Source organism: Sapajus apella, unplaced genomic scaffold (genome assembly GCF_009761245.1).
Source record: "Sapajus apella isolate SASKATOON/1434 unplaced genomic scaffold, GSC_monkey_1.0 scaffold253, whole genome shotgun sequence".
Lineage (NCBI taxonomy): Eukaryota > Metazoa > Chordata > Mammalia > Primates > Cebidae > Sapajus > Sapajus apella.
Window position 1 is genome coordinate 333,980 of NW_022437193.1, and position 7,238 is coordinate 341,217.

General features: G+C 53.6%; 1 pseudogene; it reads left to right on the forward strand.

The window, feature by feature from the left end:
• The first annotated feature begins 2,156 nt into the window (after positions 1-2,156).
• Positions 2,157-6,434, forward strand: LOC116545280 (annotated as a pseudogene).
• The last annotated feature ends 804 nt before the right edge of the window (positions 6,435-7,238 follow it).

The following is a 7,238-nucleotide window of genomic DNA, read 5'->3' on the forward strand; positions in this document are numbered from 1 at the left end:
GCTAATTTTTTGATAAAGTTTTTTTGCAGAGACAAGGTGTTGGAAATAGATGTTCAGTGCCGCAAGGAAAAATCAGCACTGAGACAAAGGATCTTTCGGCAATGCAATTTTTACTTCCTGGGCTGCAGGAAGGATACTCTCATTAGTGATCATCCCATGAGAGCACACCAAAGGAAAATACACAAATTAGCCCATATGCATCTGGGGTTGCACTTGCTGCTGTGTCTGATCTCCATTGGCTGGAGCCTTACCCCACAATCTAAACTAAAACCCAATTGGCTAACAACTTAAAACTTTTCTAAACAGGTAGAAACAATGGAGAGCTGGGACATGCCTGTGAGCACGTCCAGCAGAGGTACCTTGGATAAGGTACAAGGACATAGAATGAACTACATGCCTGTAAGCATGGCATGTCAAACAGCTACATAGGCTAGGGCTTAGCAAAGTTATTAGCAAACGTATTCTTTAACAAGAAAGGAAACTTTAAAAAGGAACTTTTCTACTTCCCACATTTTGTTTTGTTTTTGAGACAGAATTTCACTCTTATTGCTCAGGCTGGACTGCAGTGGTGCAATCTCAGCTCACTGCAACCTCCGCCTCCAGGGTTTAAGCAATTATCCTTCCTCAGCCTCCTGAGTAACTGGGATTACAGGTCCCTGCCACCAGGCCTGGCTAAATTTTTGTATCTTCTGAAGAGATGGAATTTCACCATGTGAGCCAGGCTGGTTTTGACCTTCTAGCCTCAAGCAATCCACTCATTTGGGCCTCCCAAAATGCTGGGATTACTGGCATGAGCCACCCCACCCAGCCCACTTTGTTGTTAATATTCACCCTGAACTGATTTATGAGATCACTTCTTACTTGCGTTAGTTGAAGTATTTAGAAATGTAGATCCAGGAAGTTGGAGGATCAGCACCTGAGTAAGTAGTCGTGTTTCCTGGTCTAAAGTAAGGGGAGGCCGGACACTGTGGCTCATGCTTGTAATCCAGCACTTAGGGAGGCCAATGCAGGTAGATCACTTAAGGTCAGGAGTTTGAGACCAGCCTGGCAAAGCTGGTGAAATACCTCCCCCCCACCCCCGACTCTAGTGCTCCTCTCTGCCAGTTTGTGGATTGCTGTATCTGGAGCCAGTTCCAGCCCTGCAGCCAGCACATCTGCTAAACTGGCTCCCCAGTAACAACTGACTTGGAACAGTTGATGTGCTCAGCTCCCTCCTGTGTTTACTCCAAACCACCTCAGGAACATTCTTGCTGCCTTTCCCGGAAGCAGTAGACTGGCTCCAGGAACTGCCTGAGTGCAGGGTTTCTGCCCTTGCCTGGAATTTGTCATGGTCCCGGGTTCCTGTTGAATGGTGGTAACCCCTGCACCTTTGTTATGAGTCAGTTGCCAGGAGAAGCCCGATTGCTGGTTTGAGAGCAGTTCTTACAGACTAAGGCCACTTTCTTGGAGAATTCATTTGCTTCTCCAGGACGGAATCCAGCTGAGCCCCTGACCTTGCTGGTCATGTGGGCGGGGGCCTCCATCAGTCACACCCTAGACACCTTTCTGTGTCTAAACACCACTTCCCATCCCCAACTGTACAGCAGCCACTTGCATGGCACTCTGGGAGGGCTCTGGGCATGAGCAGCGAGGACTCCATTAGCAGCTCCCCAAAATGAGCACTGCTAATGAGGGTAGCTTGAGAAGCAGCTTTGATGTGCTCCTAAATCCAGTTGCAAAACCAAATTAAAGTTAAGGCCTCAGCACAGCACTGTCTTCTAACTTTGAATTATTCTTACTCTAGTGTTCTGTGTGGTGGTATTGGAATTGTTCATTGCAAAGACTCAGAGGAGAAAAGTACTTAGCATCACAGTACTTGGAGTTCTGGTGCTGAGGCAGCCCTTCATTCATTCACGCAATGTTTATTAAGGCCAGCAGCAGGGGTCAGGGGTCAGAGATTCTCCTTTTGCACAGCACGTGGATGGCAGGACCAACATCAGGTCTGATGTCCCAACTTGGAGCACAGGCTGCTAACCCCAGGCCTGGAATCTTTCAGATGCCCTTCCTATGGTAACTTTATTAGACAGGCCTCCTGGCCCTCCCCCAAAGACCACGTGTGACTCGCCAGGGATCTGACAGCTTCAGCCTCTTAGAAAGGTCCTGAGGAATTACAAGCAATGGGGACTGAGCTGGCAGAGGGAGGACAGGCACGCACAAGACTCTGTGTGCAGCCCCAGATCTGGGTACCTTCATGACCATCCTCACCACAACTCCAAAGAGGGGAGACAGGGGGCAGGTCTCCTGTGTAGCGGCCCAAGTGGGGCTGCCAGGGCACTGAGAACACGCCCTCCTCCCGCAGGAAAGAGAGGTCTAAGGTGCCCTACATCGTGCGCCAGTGTGTGGAGGAGATTGAGCGCCAAGGCATGGAGTTGGTGGGCATCTACCGCGTGTCCAGAGTGGCCATGGACATCCAGGTGCTGAAGGCAGCCTTCACCATTAATGAGTGTCAGCCTGGGCAGGACGGGAGAGGGCGTGGATGGCAGTGTCTGCGATGAGATCTCACAGTGCTCCCTGGCCCAACATGTCACATCCTTCTCTGTCTTTTCTTCATTAACTGTTTTATGATTTTTAAGAAAGAGAAGACAAGAGTTGTAGAAGGAGCTTCTGTAGAAGCCAGCATTTTCTTGTTGTTTGTTTTTCTTTTTGTTTTTTTGAGATGGAGTCTCACTCTGTGGCCCAGGCTGGAGTGCAGTGGTGCAATCTTGCCTCACTGCAGCCTCCACTTCCTGGGTTCAAGTAATTCTCCTGCCTCAACCTCCCAGTTTGCTAGGAATACAGGGACGCCACCAAGCCTGGCTAATTTTTGTATTTTTAGTAGAGATGGGGTTTCACCATGTTGGTCAGGCTGGTCTTGAACACCTGACCTCCTGATCTACCCACCTCAGCCTCCCAAAGTGCTGGGATTACAGGAGTAAGCCACCACACCTGGCTTGTAAAAGCCAGTTTTTAAACCATTCTACCCACTCATGATGCTTGAAGGTTGACTAGGAGTTTTTGCGGGGTCTTGGCCTTCCTGCCTTGGGGGTGGACAGGAGTTGCAGAGCCCAGGACTCAGTGTGGTCTGTCCACTGCCCTGTGTGAGAATGTGGCAGGCAGAGGACACTGATGGACCCAGCTCAGTCCAGGGCTGCAGCATCTCTGCCTCCATCTCACCAACTCTCACAGGCTATGAAGGACCTAGACATGCCCCACATGCCAGGGGAGGGCACTGAGACCCCAGAGCATCCTTACCCAGCATTGTCACAGCAACAGGACTTTGTGCCTGCAGACCCTTCTCTGGGGCACACACCACCCACCCTTACCAGGACCTCAAGATTGCCTGGCACCCCTGGGTGGGGCCTGGGGTAGTTTCAGCTCCCTCTGGGATTCTAGAATGAACCTGGCCTGTGGTGGACAGGTAAGCACCAGTGGCTAACTGCGTCCAAAAATAAGACACCAGTTCAAACACTGAAACCCATCAGATTCTCCCACAGCCTTCCCGCTATCAGAAGACACTGGTGCAGGGGTGGTTGCTCTACAGGGCAAAGTCCCTGATTACCACACAGGCTCTGTGTCCTGTGGCAATGGACTCCTTCTGGCTGTCACGTCAGGCCAAGCAGGGGAGAGGTACAGGGATGAAGATGACCCTGCATCAACGCTGCACAGACAGAACCATGCACAGCTCTTGGGAGGAGTAAGATGAACTGCTCACAGCCAGGGAGGGTCCCGCACAGTGGTCAGCATTGCAGGGATGGTTCGTTAGCCAAGGCAGTGATGTCGGGAGACCCACTCGGTTTCAAGGAGGCTGCAGCACTTCCATTCTCTTTCCTGATAACAAGGACGTGTTGGTGATGATGAGTGAGGTAGACATGAATGCCATTGCAGGCACACTGAAGTTGTACTTCCATGAGCTGCCTGAGCCCCTCTTCACTGACAAGTTCTACCCCAACTTTGCCGAGGGCATCTGTGACCACTGGAGGCCTTGGTGTCCTGGGAGGAGTCTCTGCCATGTCCATTGCTGCCCGTGGGGGCTGAGAAAAGTGAGGCATGGGAACCCAAGCTGTGCCACCTCTACCATGGTCAGGGTTTTAACCAACTGAGAAAGCAGGGGCCAGAACCGAGCCTGTCCTGAAGGCCTCGCTCATCCCCAGAGGGCTTCCCATCCTTATTCCTCCAGGAGACCAAGCCGGTGAAATGGTTAGTACTGCCATGCCGTGGGGTCCTAAAGTCCTCTGTCCTCCTTCATGCAGACCAGGGCTGAATGAGGGCACCCAGGTGCTGTAGCCACAGGTCCTGCACCAGTCAAGCATGGGTTCAATCCTGGCCTGACCCTTAGTCAACTTGGAGGCTGATGTCTAAAGCAGGGCACTGGCATGTGTGGCTCCTGTAGCCTCCACATCACCCTTAGGGAAGGTCTGCCTCCGGGGCCCATGCACAGAGGACCTGTTCTCCCAGCCTGTAGGTGCCCCTGTGGTGTCCAGGGTGATAAGGGGGTCTCAGCTAACCTGGTGGGACTGGGGCCCTCCCACCTCCCACCTCCTGTGTGCCTCCCTCCCATTTCATTCTATGCTGAGCCTACCCCACCCTAGGCTTACTGGGGAGGGTGTGGCACAGGAGTTTCCCAAGCGTGGCTGTGCCCATGAGCAGCTGCTCTCACACCACCTCCTGTTGCTGTTCTCCAGGTGCTGCTGACCCCTGTGAGGTAGAGAAAATTCCTTCAGGTGGCTCACACCCCACACAGGCGCCCTTCACAGGGTCCTCACTGGCGACCAGCGCTGTGCAAGTGAAGATGAGGGGCCTGGGCTGCTCAGGGACATGAGTCCCGGGTCCTCCATGTGACCACCTCGGGAGAGGGCTCTGGCTCATTGTGACCCCGAGGAGTGACCCACCACCTTCTGCAGCTCCTTCAGACCCAATACAAAGGAGACCTGCATACTCATCCTGCTGCTGTCCCTGCCGAAGGCCAACCTTCCCAGCTTCCTTTTCCTTCTCGACCTCCTAAAAGGTAGCCCAGCTCTCCTGTGGCTGCCCAGGACTCCAGGCTGCCCCTGCTCCCATCACACCCCCAGCATCAAGGACCTTTTCTCCCGACCCCTGCCTGCAGTCCCTCACTGCCTCTGGGACTAGTGCCACTTCTGCCCCTGCCCCAGCCTCTCCTGTTTGCCATCCTCCTCCTTCTGCACTGTGACCTTAACAAAGAGCTCAGAGCTTTTGCCACGGCCACCAGTGCACTTGGACCCCCAAATTCCCTCCTACCCAGATCATGGAAGAGACCTCCCCACCAGCCCAGAGCTGGACTGTTGTCCTAGGCCACTGATACCCAGAAGTACCAGGGCTGGAGTCAGGTTGCAGCACAGCCAGGGTCAAGGTCGCTCCCTCCCTGAGGACTCCAGCATGTCCCAGCCCCTTATCTCTCTCCTGGTGGTGGTGTTGAAACAGTCCCCTCTGCTTCAGTTCTCAACAGGGTGGCAGAGAAGGAGGCAGTCAATAAGATGTTTCTGCACAACCTCTCCACAGTCTTTGGCCCCACGCTGCTCTGGCCCTGGGAGGAGAGCAAGCTCCCTGCCAAGCCCAGCCAGCCCATCACCATGACAGCTGGTCCTTGGAGGTCATGTCCCAGGTATGGGAAGACAGGCTCCAGCCCATGCCACCCCACCCTGACAGAGGTGTCCTCTGCCTGTGCCACCCCATTCCTGCCCATCCTCCTACTTGCATTGTATTTGGTGGTGGTTGAGATTCAGAGAGAGAAACTTGCCTAGGTCTGCATGAATAGGAGTGTTTGGGGGTGCACAGGCCACCTCCTGGTCCTGCTCATGCACTGCACTGGGGACTTAAAACCACCCTGAGTGTTCAGATGTGGTGGCTCATGCCTGTAATCCTAGCAGTTTGGGAGGCTGAGGCAGGATAACAGAATCCAGATGTTTGAGAGCATTCTGGGTAATGTAGCAAACTCCATCTCTAGAAAAAAATAGAAAAATTAGCCAGGCATTGTGGAACATACCTCTCGTCATAGCTACCAGGGGGCTGACACAGAAGGATCGCTTGAGCCCAGGTGTTAGAGGCTGCAGTGATCCATGATGGAGCCACTGTCCTCCAGCCTGGGTGACAGAGCAAGGCTCTGTGCATCTCTGAAATAAATGAGGGCCCCCCTCTAAGTCATGCCTTGTCAGGACCCCACCCCCCATCTCACTGTAAGGGGTTCATGGCACCAGCAGGGGCCCCAGCACCTGAGCTGGACTTGGGAGCTTGGGCCCCAAAGACCTCCCCACCAGCAGCTGTGAACACCCCTCTGAGCCACTCTCCTCTCCCTGACTCTGTCCGGGCAGGTCCAGGTGCTTCTGTACTTCCTGCAGCTGGAGGCCATCCCTGCCCCAGACAGCAAGAGACAGAGCATCCTGTTCTCCCCTGAAGTCTAAAGACCCCCGTCCATCTCCAGAAGGTGGACAGACAGCCTGGAAACTCTGGCTAATTGGGCCATTTGTAGAGCAGGAATTAAACCTTCCTGAGATGTCTTGGGCCACTCCCAAGCGGCGGGCCACCTGCCAAGAGACAGCAACCCAAAACAGAAGGACGAGTGACCTGGGGAGATCTTGGCCAGGTCTGGGATCCCCAGGCAGGCCTCAGACTGGCTTTCCACATGGCCACCCGAGGGTGCCCCAAGCCAGTGCATCTCAGAGTCCAGGCCTAGCCCTGGGGGACAGGGTGAAGGGAGTGGTTTTTATGAACTTATCAGAGTTTAAAAGATTTCTACTGATCACGTGTCATTTCTACTGGATGAGCCCTCTCCAGGGAAGAGGGAGCATGGCCAGACTCCCTCACTGTTGTATCTTGAATAAACGCTGCTGCTTCATCCTGTGGGGCCATGGCCCTGTCCCTGTGTGGGTGGGGCCTCTTCCATTTCCCTGACTAGAAACCACACTCCATTTAGAGCAGGGTTTGAGAGGCTAAGTCAGCACTGGGTAGCATTATGACTCCATTCAGGGCTTTCTTCTTTTTTTTCCCAGAAGGATTTTTTTGAAGAAATTGTTTTTTTGTTGCCATGTTTGTCCTCCTTGGATGGCTGCTCCAGGAGGCCTGTGAAATATCTGGGGATCCCACCCCTGGGAAGGAAAAGGGAGTCCCAGGCTATGTACTTTAGGATTCATCCTCCAGGGAGCAGGACCTCGTCCCCCGATCCTGATTGCCCGCCTGGCGAACGCCCTCCTGTTTGGCTTCTGTAG